Source organism: Polypterus senegalus, chromosome 3 (genome assembly GCF_016835505.1).
Source record: "Polypterus senegalus isolate Bchr_013 chromosome 3, ASM1683550v1, whole genome shotgun sequence".
Classification (NCBI taxonomy): Eukaryota; Metazoa; Chordata; class Cladistia; order Polypteriformes; family Polypteridae; genus Polypterus; species Polypterus senegalus.
The window spans coordinates 19,153,405-19,171,952 of record NC_053156.1 but is presented as its reverse complement, the minus strand read 5'-3'; the positions used below and the strand labels follow the sequence as shown (position 1 = coordinate 19,171,952).

Genomic DNA, 18,548 nt, shown 5'->3' with positions numbered 1-18,548 from the left:
GAAACTGTTTATTCTTACAGTTTGAGAGTCATTAAACTCCTAACGGGCTTTCTTGTGTCTTTTACTGAGCAAACTCTGGCATAAAGACCAGATCGGTGGAGTGTTGCAGTAATGGTTGTCCTTCTGGAAGATTTTCTTATCTCCACACAGATTCTCTGGATCTCCTCCAGAGTGACCATCGGGTTCTTGGTCACCTACCTTAGCAAGAACTCCTCTCCCTGAATTGCTCAGGTAGTAAAATGGTGTGGTTGTTCCAAACTTCCTCCATTTAAGGATGATGGAAGCCACTGCACTCTTGGGAACTTTCAATGCTGCAGACATTTTTTGTTGCTTTCCACAGATGTGTGTTTTGACACAATTGTGCCTTTATATTTCCTTTGACCTGAGTGCTTGGCTTTTGACCTTCTGTAGACAGGTTTGTGCCTTTCCTAATCAGTCAAGTCAACTGAATTGACTGCAGGTGGGTTCCAAACATCTCAACGGTGATCATTAGAATGGGATACCCCTTAGTCACAGCTATGGGCCTGAATGCTTGTGTCAATGTGAGATTTCAGTTTTGTTTTTTTTTTTTTAAATAAATTTAGAAAAATTTTCAAACTCCTGTTTTCGCTTTCTCATTGTGGGCTATTGAGTATCTCTTGATGAAAAACTACATTTATTTAAATAATTTTAACATAAGGGTGCAACATAAGAAAATGTGAAAAAAGTGAAGAGGTCAAAATACTTCATAATGCACTTCAAGTACTGCAACACCTTCTGTTTAATATACATAAGAGATACGGTATATTTATATATTCACATGTATTTGAACTTCCTTGTTTGCATAGTTTGGTTCCTTTTTTTCTTTTTTTAACCAAGCTGAAGCAGTATATCGAAGTTTGCTGCCGTTTTCTAGTAGAGGCCTTAAATTTAAATGTGAAGAGAAGATTAGCAACACCGCATTTCATAGCTACCTGGTGAAGTGGGTATAGCCGTTACCATTTTTCCTGTTTGTAGATGCATGCTGATTTTGCCCTTTGCTCAATAGTTTTTGAACAGTACTCCTCCAAAGGTTTTTAGCCCCTGTAAGATGAACACCTAACAGGTGAAGTGTTTTGGGGCACCTTGTGGCCAACCCCATATAATTAAACTAGTGGAAAAAATGAAAATACGTGTGTGGTAAACACAAAAAATTAGTCGTGCTGATGGTTGAATAAGGTTGATTGTTCAAAATGTCACATCTTCCATTTACAAAGAATTCTGGGAGAAAGAGGTGGGTCCAGGTGGTCGCACCTTGAAAGTGACATCATGGATTGCTTGGTGTCCGTCTTCATGGTTATTAGACAGCATTAACTCATGCCTCGGTGGAGAATTACAGTCACTCAAGCCCTTAAGCTGTTCCCCATGCACATGTGTGTGACACCCACAATACTTTTGCCACAAAATGATTGTTACAACCTGGGGTTTTGATCAGTTTGACTAGGAATTTTTATTTCTAACTCAAACACTTTCTTTTACAGTGCTGCCGAAAGAAAATTATAAACTGTTTGTTTTGTCTTGGAAGAGTGATATATTACTGTACTTTCCCCTTTTGTATTCTTTATTGTGTAGCCTTTGTCAGAATGCCTCAAATCTCACAGACTTACCACTGTTTATCAGGTATTGTACCATATAACCTCTCCCCACCTTCCCTTCTACATCTATAACCTCAGGCAATTAGATGTACTGTAGAAAAAGACAAACAGGAGTTAAGTTACAACATTAAATAATATATTATTGATAATATTCATAAATAATAACAATAAGCAGAGTACATTTTTTATATTGGCAACCATACAGCCTGATAAATGTTGATGTGTAGTTTCTGGTGGCACACAGACTTGTTACTTAAGACGTCTCTAGTTAAGTCCTCATTTGTGGTCAGCTTTCTTCAGACCACATGCCCGTTTCAATATGGCTGCCGATCTGTGCTCTTCATTGTGTTGTCCTTTTCAGTTCATGGTGTGAGATGCTCCTTCCTCAGTTGGTTGTAAGAGAGAAAGAGTGAGGTAAAGCAAGCAATTTTATAGGTTTTCTATCCAACCCCTACAGCCAGTAGGGCGTCACGGTACTTAAAGGCTTCTGATATAAGCCAGTTCCAAACAGCCTTACTTCAGACCAATGGTGGGGCAGAATACCTTCATACCTACCCTCCAAACCATGTGTTAAGGTAAAGTTTGGCAGTTAGGCAGCCTGGCTTTCCTGTGGGGGCTGACTGAGAGTCCTGCAAAGAGAATCACTTACCAAACGTGTTTGAGGCACGGCCCCCAACCCTGTCGTAAAATTACAAAGAGACTCATTCCTAAAAGGGGGGAAAGGGTTCTTAATCCATTGCTGTTATTATCAATAATGTAACACTAATATTACATTGCTTTGTCTAAGTTACAAATAAAGACATACAAAGTATTTATGAACTTGTATGCAAAATTTCATATCACAACACCGTTAAAAAAATAAATTCCAAAAATTGAGATGTCAACAATTTCAAGTTCATTCCCCTTTCATTAAAACTTTGGCCCATCTCTCTCAGCCGCAACAGCCAATCGGCAAACACACATACAGTACACACAATAGTTAGCCTTTCAATGTAGCATAGGTGAACCAAAATAACAAACAAATGTTGATATTCTACAACAATACAATTGGCGTAGTCGACAGAATTTGCAGTGTGGATGGGTGGGGTGTAGTGGTGATGCTACACAAAAGTTTGGAGCTGAGTGAGAGGGAGAGAGCTCGGCTGACATCACAAGGAAGCACTCCACTTGCAGTGCTTGGTGCTGTCCCTTTGCACACATGTGTCGAAGTTCTCCTATTGTTTATTGCATAAAGGAGTTGCTTCTGAGGGCCTGTGTAATCCAAATGTTAATACAGCTAGCATAACCTCTGCTTAAGATTGGGGTAGATTCTCATCAGTGAACTGGAGATCTCCAACACACTGGGGGAATAGGGCCAGATGATACACAGGACTGAGCTAAGGGAGCTTTATAATTAGAAAGAGGGGAAGACTTTTCAAATGTGACAATTTGGGATTTTTCCTTTTTTCCAGATTGTTGAATGGTTTTCAGTTTGTTTCTTTTTATATGGCATAATGGACACTGTTTTGTAGATCAGCTGGAAAAAAGTTTAGTAGCTGAGACAATAAAATGAGAAAATATCCTTGGATGCTGAGTACATTTCCAAGGGACTCTATGTTGTCATGTTTTAAATATTAATGATATTATCAAAAAGTTCTTTTCCTTTCTTGTTTGGTTTGGCACTCAGTTGCCATACCAGTCAGATATCATGCAGCTTGGGCAGGCTTGCCTTTTAAGTGGCACCCCTGCAGATGGCCCTAAAGCTGCTCATTTGTAGATCTACTTTCACTTTGACATTAAAGAGTTGTTTTTCTGTTGATCAGTGTATCAGAAAAGCCAAATTATATTATTATATTTTGCATAGCAATGAAATGTGAAAACTTCCAAGGGAGGCAAATACTTTTTACAGGCACTATATTTTTCTCATGTCTTCGAGTTTTACGCTAGTTAATTTCCAAACAGAAGGAAGCTGTTAGCTATCAGCTCAACTAATCATTTCAATTCAGTTTGCTTTTCTATAGCACTTTCCATTGAGTATCGGGTTAGGGTGCTTGAACAAATTTACATTGCGGTGCTCCCCACGAATTGGCCAAGTACAGTGGTGTGAATTGCATTGTGGGAAGGCAGGTCAGCTGACAGTACTGTCACAAAGCCCCAATGGTTTCAAAATAACAGCAAAACCAATGACAACACAAATAATCATGATATGCTGAACTTGCTTTGAATTTTCAGTCGGCATACAATCCACGTCAGGCTCTGCTGAGCAGATGTCATCAGAATGCAGCTACAGTGCATACAGGATGCTCCGATCAGGTTTTATTTTAGGGCCACTCCCAATCACCGATATCATGTTACTTGATTTCTGTTTGCAGCAAAAAGACACTCGTTCAATGCCTTGCGTAAAGGAGTACTTCAGCTAAATTATCGTATAGCTTAGAAAAGCAGATACTGAAAAAAAATTATTTTTTGTGGTCGAACAATTTTCCTATCACCAATCAACTCTTCTGTTGTGAAAATCGTCCAGTTTTGATTGGCTACAAATCAATTGGAGCATCACTGATTAGGACACTTTCTCCCTCTTTGTGCTGTTGGTCCTTGTCTCTTCCCAGTGCTGTTGGTTTCTGAAGACGTTTGGTGAGTGCAAAGTCACAAAGAATGCAAGTTCATCAGGCTTGTTTGTTTAGCTAATAGCTGAACTGTGTTATTATCTCATCCAGATGCTTCTTAAAGGTTGTCAATTCCTTTGCTTCAACTCTATGCCTCGGTAGTTTATTCCAGATCTGTACAGCTCCTTGAGTAAAGAAGTGCTTTCTGGCTTCAGTCCTTTTCGTTTGGTGTCCTCGAGTGTGTGGTTCACGGCTTTATTCAAAAGAACTCGTCTGGAGCTACAGTGAAACCTTGGATTGTGAGTAACTTGGTCTGCGAGTGTTTTGCAAGACGAGCTAACATTTTTAATAAATTTTAACTTAATAAATGAGTGAGGTCTTGCAATACAGGTAGTACGTATATGCTTTGTCCGCCGAGCGTCACATGGGGATTATGGGTAATCATCTCCCATGCTCATTCTCAGTCGGTGTGCCTCACTCATATAGTCAACATCCATATGAGCATATACTGTTTACTATAGAATGGTGACCACGTGTGTGTGTGCTGTAACGTGCGAGTCCCTGTCATGTACCCCAAAACAGTACTTTAGCAAAGGCAGCTTTATTCAGCGTGAAACAGGAACCAGCATGGTTATTTATTGTAGCGGTATCTACCGCTCTCCTATACAGAGACACAGAAGTCAGGCAGGATCGTGACCAGGTTAGAGGCTAAGTATTACTGTGCCCTGCATTTATAATGTTCCTGGCATCACCCATCGACAGCAGGCGCTTTTAGCATGACCGCGATCTTTTCTGATTCACTTTTAACTGCTACAGCGCTGTGAGCCTGCAGTTGCTTCGGACGCTCTTCCACGTGTCGTCCCATTAGGTGGGGGGATCCCAAAAGAGTTTAGAAACCTTACAGTGCGCAAAGCATTTTTTTTTTATTTTGTGTCCATCATAACAACCCAAAAACATGAAACTGGTTAATAGCGACACCCACATGTTTTATCCATGTCACATTTCCAACAGATGCTTTATTATTTTCAGCTGACCCTTTTTTCTGAAACATTTGTGGGTACCAAAGAGGAGCAACAGTTGCTTTCCACACCCAAAGAAAAGCTCCAGAAAACATCTTTAAAAAATCTTTAAAAACTGCAAAAACTAAAGTTTTAGTGAGCTTAATGTTTCACAATTGCAAAAACACATGCAAAACAAATTTCATCATCATTTTTCTCGAAAACGTATCTTAAGTGAAACTCTGCTGTGTTCTGTATCACTAGCCTGGTGTGACTTCCTGTGGACAGGGGCTGTCGCGACTTGACAGTGTGGCAGATAGCAAAAAGAAACTGAATAAAGGAAGGCCAATAAGTAACAGGTCACGAAAATTTGATCAGATGACTGAAAGAAAGCATTGCCTAATGAGCAGCTTTTATCAAGGTGGGCTGAGGAGTTCAATGCTGAGACCAATAGGATAGGCACTGGCAAATTGTCTAGAAAATGATCAACGTTCTCTGCAGCTTCAGCTTCAGATTAGTTTACTGTTTCAAATTTCCCTTGAGGAGAGGTCTCCTCAGCTTGTATATTGTTGTAGATTTTTATCTTTTACGTGTTGATAATTGGCAGCAGAGCAGAGAAACACCTGCAGGGTCATTGGCGTTGCAGTGGCTTCTGCTTGCTATGCTGCCTGACCCTCAGCCACTGCAGCCCTCCTGCTCCCTTAAATTGCAGTGGGTAAGTGACATGATGTTAATAAGTGTAAAGGTGAGAAGGCACAACAACACCACTTATATATCACGTTTTAATACAAATGTTGGCACGAGCATCTTAACAGATGTAAAAATTAATGAAAGGGCAAACAAGCTCTCTATGTATGGTTTGGTGACGCTTTATGAATACGTACAGTGAATAATCGTGCACTTAGAATTTCTGTTACACTAAATGCAACCAGACGGCTACATTGTCTGCACGTCGTAAGTTACTCAGTGTTTCTCTGACACTATAGTTTAACAACAATGCGGATGAATGTATTAGTAGTTGGTTAGTTGGTCAGCTCACTTGCTTGTCCATTTGTTCGTATGTATGTCCCAAGGGGGAAAATTAACATTTTTATAGAAGGGATATTGAAATATTATAACTAACATCAATAGCAACCTTAGCCCCCTCAAACACATGCAAGACTTACAAATATGCTAAAACAGGAGTCTCAGTGAGGCACTATAAAAGTTTATTACTGTAGGCATGAAGGTCCCCCAGTAGCAATTCTCTATACATTTCTGTTGTCTAAAAGTTCTGGTTTCCAGTTTATTTCCATGGGAAAGATATAAGATAATCTGTCCTGTTAAGAATACCTTCAGGGTTTCCCAAGGTATTCCTGCAGAAACCTCTGAGGATGTATTTGTCTCTAAAAATATTAATTTGTTTGGATATAAATTCTCTGCAATTCTTGTCTGCTAATAAAAGTGGATTAAGACGTCATCTGCGAGATGTGTATGTGGGGCATAATGATTTTAGCTCCAAAATCAAAGGGGCATGGTCGTACATAACAAGATTTAATCTTAGGCAAGAAATTGTTATCTACAAAGAAATAATCAATTCTTGAGTAGCAGTGATGCACTGGTGAGTAGAGGGAATTTGCTCTTGAGTTTGGGTTTAGAAATCTCCAGGGGTCTGATAAGTTGTGATTAGTTGCAAACTGTGTAATTGTCTTTGCAGTGTTAGATGTCATCGCCCCTGTGGCAGGAGACCTATCTAGGTCTGGATTTAAAACACAATTAAAGTCCTTAGTCATTATAATTTTCAGAGTGTTCACATTGGGAATGGATGCAAATACATTTTGGATTGATTCCCTATTATTGACATTGGGCGCATAAATATTTATCAGAATCACTACAGTTAAATAAGTTACCCATGACAATCACATAACTCCCTTCCGGATCAGATATTGCATCTGATACTACAAATGAGACTGTTCTATGTATAAGAATTCCTACACCTCTAGTTTTCTTTGTAAAGCTGGAATGAAATATTTGGCCAGTCCGGTCTTTGTGCAGCCGAAACTACTACTACTTCTTCTTTCAGGTGCTCCCATTAGGGTTGCCACAGCAGATCATCTTGTTCCATATCATTCTGTCCTCTGCATTTTGTTCTGTTACACCCATCACCTGCATATCCTCTCTCACCACATTCATAAACCTCCTCTTAGGTCTTCCTCTTTTCCTCTTTCATGGCAGCTTTATCCTTAGCACCCTTCTCCCAATATGCCCAGCATCTCTCCTCTGCACGTGTCCAAACCAACACAATCTCGCCTCTCTGACTTTGTCTCCCAACCGTCCATCCTGAGATGACCCTCTAATGTCTTCATTTCTAATCCTGTCCATCCTCGCCACACCCAATGCAAATCTTAACATCTTTAACTCTGCCACCTCCAGCTCTGTCTCCTGCTTTCTGGTCAGTGCCACCGTCTCCAGCCCATATAACATAGCTGGTCTCACTACTGTCCTGTAGACCTTCCCTCACTCTTGCTGATACCCGTCTGTCACAAATCGCTCCTGACACACTGTCCACCCACTCCACCCTGCCTGCACTCTCTTTTTCACTACTCCTCCACAATCCCCGTTACTCTGTACTGTTGATCTCAAGTATTTAAACTCATCCACCTTCGCCAACTCTACTCCCTGATCTTCACCATTCCACTGACCTCCCACTCATTCACACACATGTATTTTGTCTTGGTGGTCCTACTAACCTTCATTCCTCTCCTCTCTAGAGTAGATCTCCACCTCTCCAGGGTCTCCTCAACCTGCTCCCTACTCTCTCTACAGATCACAATGTCATCAGCAAACATCACAGTCCAATGGGACTCCTGTCTAATCTCGTCTGTCAACCTGTCCATCACTATTGCAAATAAGAAAGGGCTCAGAGCCGATCCCTGATGTAATCCCACTTCCAACTTGAATGCATCTGTCACTCCTTCCGCAGACCTCATCATGGTCACACTTCCCCCGTACATATCCTGTACAACTCTTGCGTACTTCTCTGCCACTCCCGACTTCATACAATACCACAGCTCCTCTCGAGGCACCCTGTCATATGCTTTCTCCAGGTCCACAAAGATGTAATGCAATTCCTTCTGGCCTTCTCTACACTTCTCCATCAACACCCTCGGAGCAAACATTTCATCTGTGGTGCTCTTTCTTGGCATGAAACCATACTGCTGCTCACTAATGGTCTCCTGTAAAAATACTATTTTAGCGTTTAGACCTGTTAGATGAGAGAATTGTTTCTTTCTCCTTTATTCGTGATTTAGGCCTTTAACATTCCAGCTCACAAAGTTAACTGTCCGGTCTTGGAGACATTGCTTTCGAACTTTTGTTGTCATTCTGTAGTCTTAACTGAAAATAAGACCACTTTGACCTTAATTTGCAGTTTTCCCAGGAGTTATTGCCATGAAGCCTATTGTTATGTTGGCACTCATAATTATAAGGATTAAAAGGATAGATTAGAGATAGCTTGCTCTCTTTATCTCACCCCTAGTCCCCCCTCCACCCATTTTGCCTCCCCACGTGAGGCTAGACCACACTTCACACGTCCCAGTCTTCTGACATACCTAGAGACAGAGTATGTCCAAAATAAACAGCTCCCCAGCAGCAGCATATGAGGAATAAAATTGAGATATCTATTGTTGGCTAAAAGTCCTCAATACTGGTATGTCACAGAGAGGATGTGCAGCATTGGTCAGAACAACCATCAGTTTTCTCTTCCTCTCCTCCATGACTACCTCCTGAAGGTCCAGTAACTGAGCCTTCTTTCTTAATCAGCCTGTTGACTCGGGGGGCCTCTTCTTCTTGTTTCGGTTGCTCCCGTTAGGGGTTGCCACAGCGGATCATTGAAGTGATATTTCCATTCCAGCACATTGTAGACTAGCTAAGAAAAATATTTTATATATGACCTCTGCATCACAGTCAGATAGCAATTTTAGCTTTAGATTCTAACATAAAATTCAAATCTCTTATCTTTGAAGTACTTTGTCTAAGAGATTTGAACTGTAATTAGCCACAGACCGTCCACAACATAACATTTACATCATTTAAGTTCTGTTTCTATTTAAACCCTTCCAAAAGCCTCGTTGTAAAGTACCATTAAAAACAGATATTTTTATCATACTGACACATGAAATTTGCAGACAATACTAAAATTGCAGGAATGGTAGGAGTAGAAACAATTCAAAAAGACCTGGACAAGCTTCGGAATTGAGTGAACACTTGGAAAATGGTGTTTAATGTAAGAAAAATATGCAAAGTGCTACACAAGGGCCAAAATGAATGCCAATTATAAATACAAGATGGGAGACACTGTCCTCAAGGAAGCAGCCTCTGAAAAGGATTTAGGGGTATACTTTGACACCCCATTTTCATTATCTAAGCAATGCGCAGAAGCGATTAAAAAGGTAAATAAAATGCTAAGTTATATCCAGTGCTTGAAGTGGTGGTTTCTGTTTATGGTGATACATTAACATTTGATCAAAGAGTGTTTGGGCACTGGTTATGTTGTAAAAACTGTTGGCTGTAAATCAAGGAACATTGTGCTCAGACGAAATAACACGCGTGAGACCACATCTGAAGTGTTGTGTGCAGTTCTGGTCACCACACTACAAAAAAGACACATCAGCATTTGAAGCTGTGCGGAGGAGAGTACCAAAGTGCATTCTGGGACTGAAAGGGCATGTCTGACTCTGACATGTTTAAGGAATCAAACCTGTTTAGTGTCAACTAGAGCAGGAAGTCAGGGGATCTTATTCAGGTGTTCAAAATTCTGAATTGAATTAATAAAGTTGATCCCTTGGAATCCTTTTAACTAAATCATTTTAAAAATTTAATTAAATTTTAATTTAATTTAATTTTAACAATGATGGACTGAAAGCCAGAAGTCTACGTGACCATCATCATCAAGTCCTTCCATGAGAACCCTAAATACAAAGAGGACTGTTTGATTTATGTTAGGTAGATTGCCCAGAGGGGACTGGGTGGTCTTGTGGTTTGGAACCCCTACAGATTTTTTTTTTTTCTCCAGCTGTCTGGAGTTTTTTTTTTGTTTTTTTCTGTCCACCCGCCTTCAGACCTTACTTATTCTATGTTAATTAATGTTGACTTATTTTTATTTTTTATTGTGTCTTCTATTTTTCTATTCTTCATTTTGTAAAGCACTTTGAGCTACATTTTTTCTTGTATGAAAATGTGCTATATAAATAAATGTTGTTGTTGTTGTAAATAACATACTGCATAGTCGAGGACACCTAGTGGAGATTAAGGGGATAGATATTCCAGACCAAGGCTAGGAAGCCCTTCTTCACAAAGTTGTGGGATTCTGCAGCAACCTTGCCAGTAATTGAGTTGAAGCAGAAACCTTGACAACCTTTTAAGACGTGTCTAGGTGAAGATATTGGGACAGTGTAGCTGTTAGCGAAGCAAATGAGCGACACATGGATTGAATGGTCTCGTTTATCAACTTACTTAATGTTCCTATGTACATGTATTTGCATTTTATTATCAGTCTTACATTTGAATATCATTCACTGTTTAAGGAGTGTTCAGAATATGTGTTGCATAGGAGCTCTCCTGAACCACTAGGGAACCCCAAGAATGTCTGTATGCTTACGCCAGTCAGTGCCCCTACCCCAGTCTTGGAGCAATGCTAGAGAAATGTCCTGATTGTAAATATTATTTGAAAGTCCATACCCACTGTGCTCGAGTCTTACGTGTTGCTATAGCCCTCTGAGGCATCTTTCAGACCACACTTAAAAGTGACGCAGTTCTGAAATCTGGCTCATATCTGATTTTTTTTTTTTTTGTTTTTATTTGATTGTTCAAATCATTTTTGCAAATGGATCAAATTCAGTATAACTGTGTATAGATATCTATCTTGAATCTGCAAAATAAATTAATCAGACAGGTGTGACCTAACAGATAAGCAAGAATAGCAGCGACATGCTGACTTCTGACTTCAAATTGTTTGCGGCACCGGACGTCCACTCACAAGTGCACAGAGATGCTTTGAGAGGTATCATCTTTGTCAGATCTGTACATGGAAACCTGAAGACACAAGAGAGGAGCTGTGACTAATGGTTGGAAGATGGAGAGGGGTTTGATGCAAAAATAATAGGTTGACAGTATTCGAATGTTGAGGGCAATGCCTGACTGCAAGACTCCCTTTACTACATGCTTGAGGCGTGACATTTGAGAAAACATGTGACTTATATTGGCAGACTTTCCTTTTTTCTTCTTTTTTTTTTTGGTTTTGCACTTTACATTACTCTAGGCTTCACAGTTGCGCAGTGGTAGCACTGCTGCCTCACAGTAAGGAGACCAGGGTTCGTGTCCCGGGTCCTCCCTGCATTGGAGTTTGCATGCTCTCCATGTTCTTGCATGGGTTTCCTCCCACAGTCCAAAGACATGCAGATTAGATGAAAGGCAACACTAAATTTGCTTTAGTGTGCGTTTGGGGGTGTGTGCATATTCACCCTGTGATAGACTGGCACCCTGTCCAGGCTTTGTTCCTGTCTTCCATCTTTTAATAGCCACGATGGGCTCCACCACCAACCCACACGACACTGTTCAGGACTTAGCGCAGGGGTCCTCCGTCACAGTCCTGGAGGGCCGCAGTGGCTATATGTTTCCATTCCAGCCATTTTCCCAGTTCGACCTCAGTCCTTGCTGATAATGAAACTTGGTGTTTAACTATATGGCTTGTTAGCACTTTCATTCATCAAAGACATTTTGATTACATTGTAGATCAGAGTTCAACAATTACAGTCCTGGGGGGACCACAGTGGCTGCAGGTTTCCACTTCAACCAATTTTTTAATTAGAGCTAATTTATTTACTACTAAAGCAATACATTTTTGGGCTTAGTTATCTTGCCTGTTACAATTCAGAACCCTTAATTGCCTGGTTTAGTTTTAGCAGCTGCATTTAAAATTGTAATTGTTGCCTGTTTTGTTAATCAGACATTAGTTAATAATAAAATGCAGATAGATAACGTGCTTCCTTTTAAACCTGTGCATATACTCCATTAAAAGTGTCTTGTGTTTGAAATAAATGAGAGGGGAATGGAAAGGAGCATTAAGTTTAATTCTGTTCTAGTCCACTAAAGGCATGGATAATGCTCTCAGGTAAAGAAACTCTACAGCGCAATTACAATTTCTCTTGGATGAATGAAAGCACTTACAAGGCATACAGTTAAATACTAAGTTTCATTATCAGCAAGGCCCTCCAGGACCGTGATCAAGGACCCCTGACTTAGTGGATTAAGAAAACTGATGCTCAAAAATAATCAAATCAGTGTTACATGAGTATAAAGAAAAAGATTTTTAGTAGCTATATAAATACAACTGATTGTGGGTAGTTCTCTAGTCAACCCTCAAGTGTAAAGGGTGTAGCCTGCAGTGATACTAACAGTACAGCCATAGTCTTAAAATGCAACCCCATAAATCATAGAAATAGAAATTGGATTCAGTTCTCTAAAATGAATGAACTACATTGTTCTGCTCAAGTCAAGTGGCTTTATTGTCGTACCATCCATACATCGCATTGCAGTGTATTGTGGCACAAAATCATGTTTCCATATATAAACCCAGGAGAAATGGAAGACAGGTAAAGAACTATACTATACTATAATAGATAAATAATATGCTAGTATAATCAGAAGATTCAATGAAATTGAAGTCTAATAATAATCTTTAAACATTTGCCAAAGAATCGCTTATTATATACAAATCTACGTATGCCAATAACACAATATCACCATTCAGTCCATGCATGACCGCAATCACTATGGTGAACTTTTCAAGCTGTCTGGGAGAAATGTGATGTGTGAATTGCATATCAAGTCCAAGATGGTGGTCAGAGCAAGATGACATTTTGTGGAGTTTTTACATTGGCCCATGTACTTTGAATCAAATCAGCCGTTAGCAATGCAGTCAAAGCCGAGAGTGCTGTTGCCATGTTGAGTTTACTTTGCCGCATCGGTGTCTTCTATGCTATGTCACTTTGGTAATTTTTATAATTATTGCTGGTGTGGAACTTGAACCCCGAACTCAGACAGACACGGACGCCAAATGTCCCAAAACACACACTTTTTTTTTTTCTACAGTTCTCCACACAATATCCACAGTGCTCAAATCACCACCAATATTCTCAGTCCCTTCTCTTCTATCTCTTTTCCTTCTGTTCTATGGTGGAAGTGCCACATGAGCACCCAAAAGCACTCCGGGTGTGCCTGGAATCTCTGCCGGCAGCACTTCCAGTTGTGGCAGAAGTGCTATATTCCAAGGCTTCATGATCCTCCGGGTGGCCACGGGCCCTAACAGTGATGAGCTTCTAAGCTCTGATCCCGTGGCCCTCATGCAGACCAGGGCACCTGCCTTCTCATAGAGTCCGGATAAGTTGCCCCCCACATTTCGCCTCCAACTCATTTTGCCCCCGGTAAATTACAAAGATATTGATTTAGTAAAAAATTGTATTTCACGTTTTTTTTTCATGTTTTTTGCAACAGCATGTGATAATAATTTTTGTAAAATAGTTTGGATTCGTTTAATCAAAATAATAATTGATATGTTTACAGAGCATTTCATTTAAGTGATTCACTATTGCTAAGTTTTTTTTTCATTTTGCTACAAAAATGTTTAAATTAGGAAAGTCAGTTTTGTACGCTGACAACAATTTATTTTTTCTAGAACCTTCCAACACTCAAAACGTCTGGTTGTGGGAATTAGAAGTTACTGGGGTGGGGGAGAAATATCATGGAGGCGAGACATGCTGGGGTGAAATGTTAGGGGTGAAATTTCTGTAGACCCCCTCTCATGGCCCAGGGAAGGTATTGTCCCGGCTGGGCAGGATCCCCAGCCATCTGCCACACTGGATTATTGTCGATGTTGTAGCCTATGAGTCTTTGCCCCTTCATGTCTATATAATGAGTCAGTGTCCATAACTCTACGTACAGTTTTTGACTCCTTTAGATATTTTTCTCTATAAAATAGGTACAGAATGGGGATCAAAAAAAAAAATCTTGCATATCCTCTCAAAACAGCTAGTTGCACCCCTTCTCACTGTTGGAAAAATATTTGATAAACAAAATGTGATAATGAAATCACTAGAAACTTTCTTAAGTTTCTGAACCCACCTGAATGTTATGCCATGCAGACAGGAAAACAATAAGCCATTCTGAAGTGGTTATGCAAGAATTTGTTTGGGCCCCATAGTGATGTACCTCAGTCAGCAGGACACGTTTTGGCCGCCCCCCTTTGAAATAAGAGCAATGTGTGTTCGTCCACGGTGAACATCCCCCTTTGGAGAAGGAGTGGAGTCTTTTAATCCTCCACGAATCTTCTCCCTGAAGACTAAGGCAGAGTTTATACTTCACACGACGCATGCTGTAGCGGAATCTGCTGCGACGCAAGCGTTTTACTGTTTATACTTGTGCGCTTACTTTACGGAAATCTGGAGAAATCCACCAGAGATATTATCACGGTGAGAACAGGTTCGGCTTCGCTGTGTTGTGAATTGCCTGGAACACCCATTAATTCCGATGACATCTTACCGCAGTATCTTTGAAAAGGATGTTTAATGATTAAATTCATCAATCCAAGGATTTGTCCATTCCAGTAGGCATTGGGCACGAGGCTGAAACAATCCCTGGATGGGCATCAACTCATCGCAAGGTGAATACAAGCACTCACATATACTGGCATCATTTTAGTGTCACCAAATCTGCATATGTTTGGAACAGCGACTTCACTCCCTGCGAGAGAGCAGTGCTACCGCTCTGCCACCTTGTCACCCCCATGTGTGTAATTATTAACAGCATTCATTATTTACACTAAATTGACGTTTTATCTGTAAAATTTAACATGCATACTTTAATGAATTTCATCATGAAAGTGATATCAAGTATAAATCTTAGGATTTATAGAGAGTTGGAATATCATACATGTAATGTTGGGATTAATAAAGTATCTATCTATCTATCTATCTATCTATCTATCTATCTATCTATCTATCTATCTATCTATCTATCTATCTAATGTGTTCTGTGTGGTGATCTATTGCTGTTTGCTGCTGCTGTGAGAACCGGAGGAAGCCATAGAAAAAAAGACAACACAGAAGACGGTATGTGAGACTTTTAAAATGTGTCGTATCATTGCGATCGGGAATATGCAACGCTTGAATATAAAAGCACCACGAATACATTTGTATGTCGGCTTTTTGCTTCACCTCATCGAACCATTCATCAAACATTGAAGCTCGCAGATCGATCTCATAGGATCTTCAAAGCGGCTTTCTGTCACATGTAGATAGTAACCAGAGACTCTGACGTCACGTTCCAACTTTTATCACAGTACCAACGCCATCACCTACCCCCCCGCGACGTTTTGCTAGTACTGCAAACCGTGCACGCGTCGCGTTAATTTCTGAGGACCTGATCAGAGGGCACATCAAATGAACGCTGGGAACGCATGGCAGCCATGATGCGGGCACATACGTGTTCTGAGCATGAAGTATAAATGAGCCCTAAGAGATGCAGTAGTAGTGGAAGGAGGGTGGAATTTTGGCATTGAAAACAAAGCAATATAATTTTGTTCACTGCAATGACTAAATCACTAAATAAATAAGCATGGGAATTTATGTAGGTCCTCATCTCCCCTTATTTACACCACTGAATGCAGACATATTTTCTTACTTGTTTTTATTTGTTGTGCTGCAGTAGGGGAGACTGTTCTTGATTGTGAGGTGGGTTGCCGAGTGATTAGTTTTAGTGCTGTTACACTTAAAAAGCTGTGTGTCGTGGCATCTCAGTAGGAGAAATAACGTCTGATCAAACTGATGCTTTAATTCCAGGGTACTTCTGTCTTCACCAGCTGCATCATCACACCGAATAAATTGTAATTACAGCTTTATTAATATTTTTTCTTGTGACTCGCCAGCAGTTATTTTGAGGCCATCGTGCTTTTCTTTCAGAACTCATTAAGTGAACAAATATACCCTTCCCTCCAATTTGCAGCTGACCCTCACAATTACAGAGTAAACAAATGCAGATTGTTGGAAGCTATTTATCCATACCATCATTGTATTTATCTTTAGACCATGTGACAACAGTTTTCATTGGGAACAAGCTTTTTATAAGTCATATCTGATGTGTCGAGCATATGACCTTCCTACATAAAGCTGTTATCTAAGCTGTAAACTAATACAGGCAGTGTGTGCAAAAACAAAAAATGTCATTATGTGTGGGGAGCAAAATTAAAGTCAAGAGGTTCCTGGTATTTTACAGTTGTGGTTGACCTTACTGGCACTGTTGCATTTCATATCATGTAAAATAGCTTAGAAATGCACCAACGTTTAATTGAGGAAATTTTAAAAGAACATGCAGATTTATTATAATAAAAAAAGTCTGTTTCACTTGCTTGTTGTCTTGTTTGCAGAAGGAAATGAGATTTATGTAGTCTAATAGTGCATTGTTGCAATTACTGGCTTTCTAAACTAAGAAACTGACTTTACTTTAAAAACCAGGCTGACAGAAAAAGGAAAAAAAAAGTTCAACCTGGACCTAAAATCAGAAAGCAGGCTTCAAGGTCTGTGTAGGCCAAAATGGACCCAACTTTGGGTGAGACGGGGGTGAACATTACATTAGGGGAAGGAGAACCGTAACACCCCTGGTGCCCAATAACAAAACTGAGTTCCTTTAATATTTTTAAAGATTGTGTTACAAAAAAGACAATTAAAGCAAAATCGTTTTCATGATTGGGTCATCATTATAGCTCTGAGGTTCAGAAAAAAATCCAACCTTACTGAAAACTTAGCCATGGAAAAAACTTAACTAGAAAAAACCGTGATGATGGTTCGCATTTGTGGTCGACTGCAAGTCTGCGTCATAGTGTTTGAGTGCCTCTTGTACCCTGCAGTGTGGCATAATGCTCCATAAACACATCATGTGTTCTAGAAAGTTCTCTTGATTCTATATGTGCTTTCGTGATATCTGTGTTATCCATTCCTTGAGAAAAATCAGCAACCTGCAGGATACAAACCCTCACTTCTTCTATTTTACATATAACCTAGTGTTGCTTGCAGCTATGTAGAACACTGGTAAAGAAAACGAGACTACAGACCCTGTCAGCTACGGTCCAGTGAACAAAAAGGTTAAAATGAACACCAAGGTTCTTTTGTCCTTAATGGCATACTATATATATGATTCAGTTCTTTGAATGTTAATATTGAGGTGAACAGCCTCCAGGCTCTACAGTTTCCCAGATTCATACAGGTAATTGTTAATGTGCCATAACAGAGGTGGGAAGCACCGCTCAGCATTAACGTGTCTGTTCCCCAACAATGAAGGATCGCCTTTCAGCAACAAAGCATTTCACTCAGGGAGGACCTGATACACAAGGATGTGGCTGTTATTAGATTTCATTCTCATCATGGTGGCAGGCGAAATAGCTCTACTTACTAATCGTGGCACTGGAGGGTGGTGAGGTGTTGTATGTTCATTAGCACTTGCAGGTAAGGATTTTCAAAGGACTCTGTGCATAGGACAGTAATGACCCTGTAGACATATAAAGTAGAACACCACTCAAGTGCAGATTTAAAGCATGTTTGCCATTTTAAGCCTATTAGTCTGTTAGTTTGTTTTCATGTGTTTACATTACATTATGTTTGTTGATCTGTGTTCATAGTACAATGAAATTCTTACTTGCATATTTCCTTAGAATAGTGATGGGGATACAATGCTGATAAAATTATATAGTGCCTTTCATATCTATCTTATCTTGTCAGTAGTGTGTGTGTGTGTGTGTATATATATATATATATATATATATATATATATATATATATATATATATATACACACAGTGGTAGGAAAGTATTCAGACCCCTTCAATTTTCACTCTTTGTTATATTGCAGCCATTTGCTAAAATCATTTAAATTAATTTTCTCCCTCATTAATGTACACACAGCACCCCATATTGACAGAACAAAAAAAGAATTTTTGAACTTGTTGCAGATTTATTAAAAAAGAAAAACTGAAATATCACATGGTCCCAAATATTCAGACCCTTTGCTCAGTATTTAGTAGAAGCACCCTTTTGAGCTGATACAGCCATGAGTCTTCTTGGGAAAGATGCAACAAGTTTTTCACACCTGGATTTGGGGATCCTCTGCCATTCCTCCTTTCAGATCCTCTCCAGTTCTGTCAGGTTGGATGGTAGCGTTGGTGGACAGCCATTTTTAGGTCTCTCCAGAGATGCTCAATTGTGTTTAAGTCAGGGCTCTGACTGGGCCATTCAAGAACAGTCACAGAGTTGTTGTGAAGCCACTCC

At 39.9% G+C, this 18,548-nt stretch overlaps 1 protein-coding gene across 2 annotated transcripts in view; it reads left to right on the top strand.

Annotated features, from left to right (window-relative positions):
* atf7b (activating transcription factor 7b) overlaps positions 1–18,548 on the top strand; it is a 180,210-nt gene that overhangs the window by 136,458 nt on the left and 25,204 nt on the right. The window lies entirely within an intron of this gene.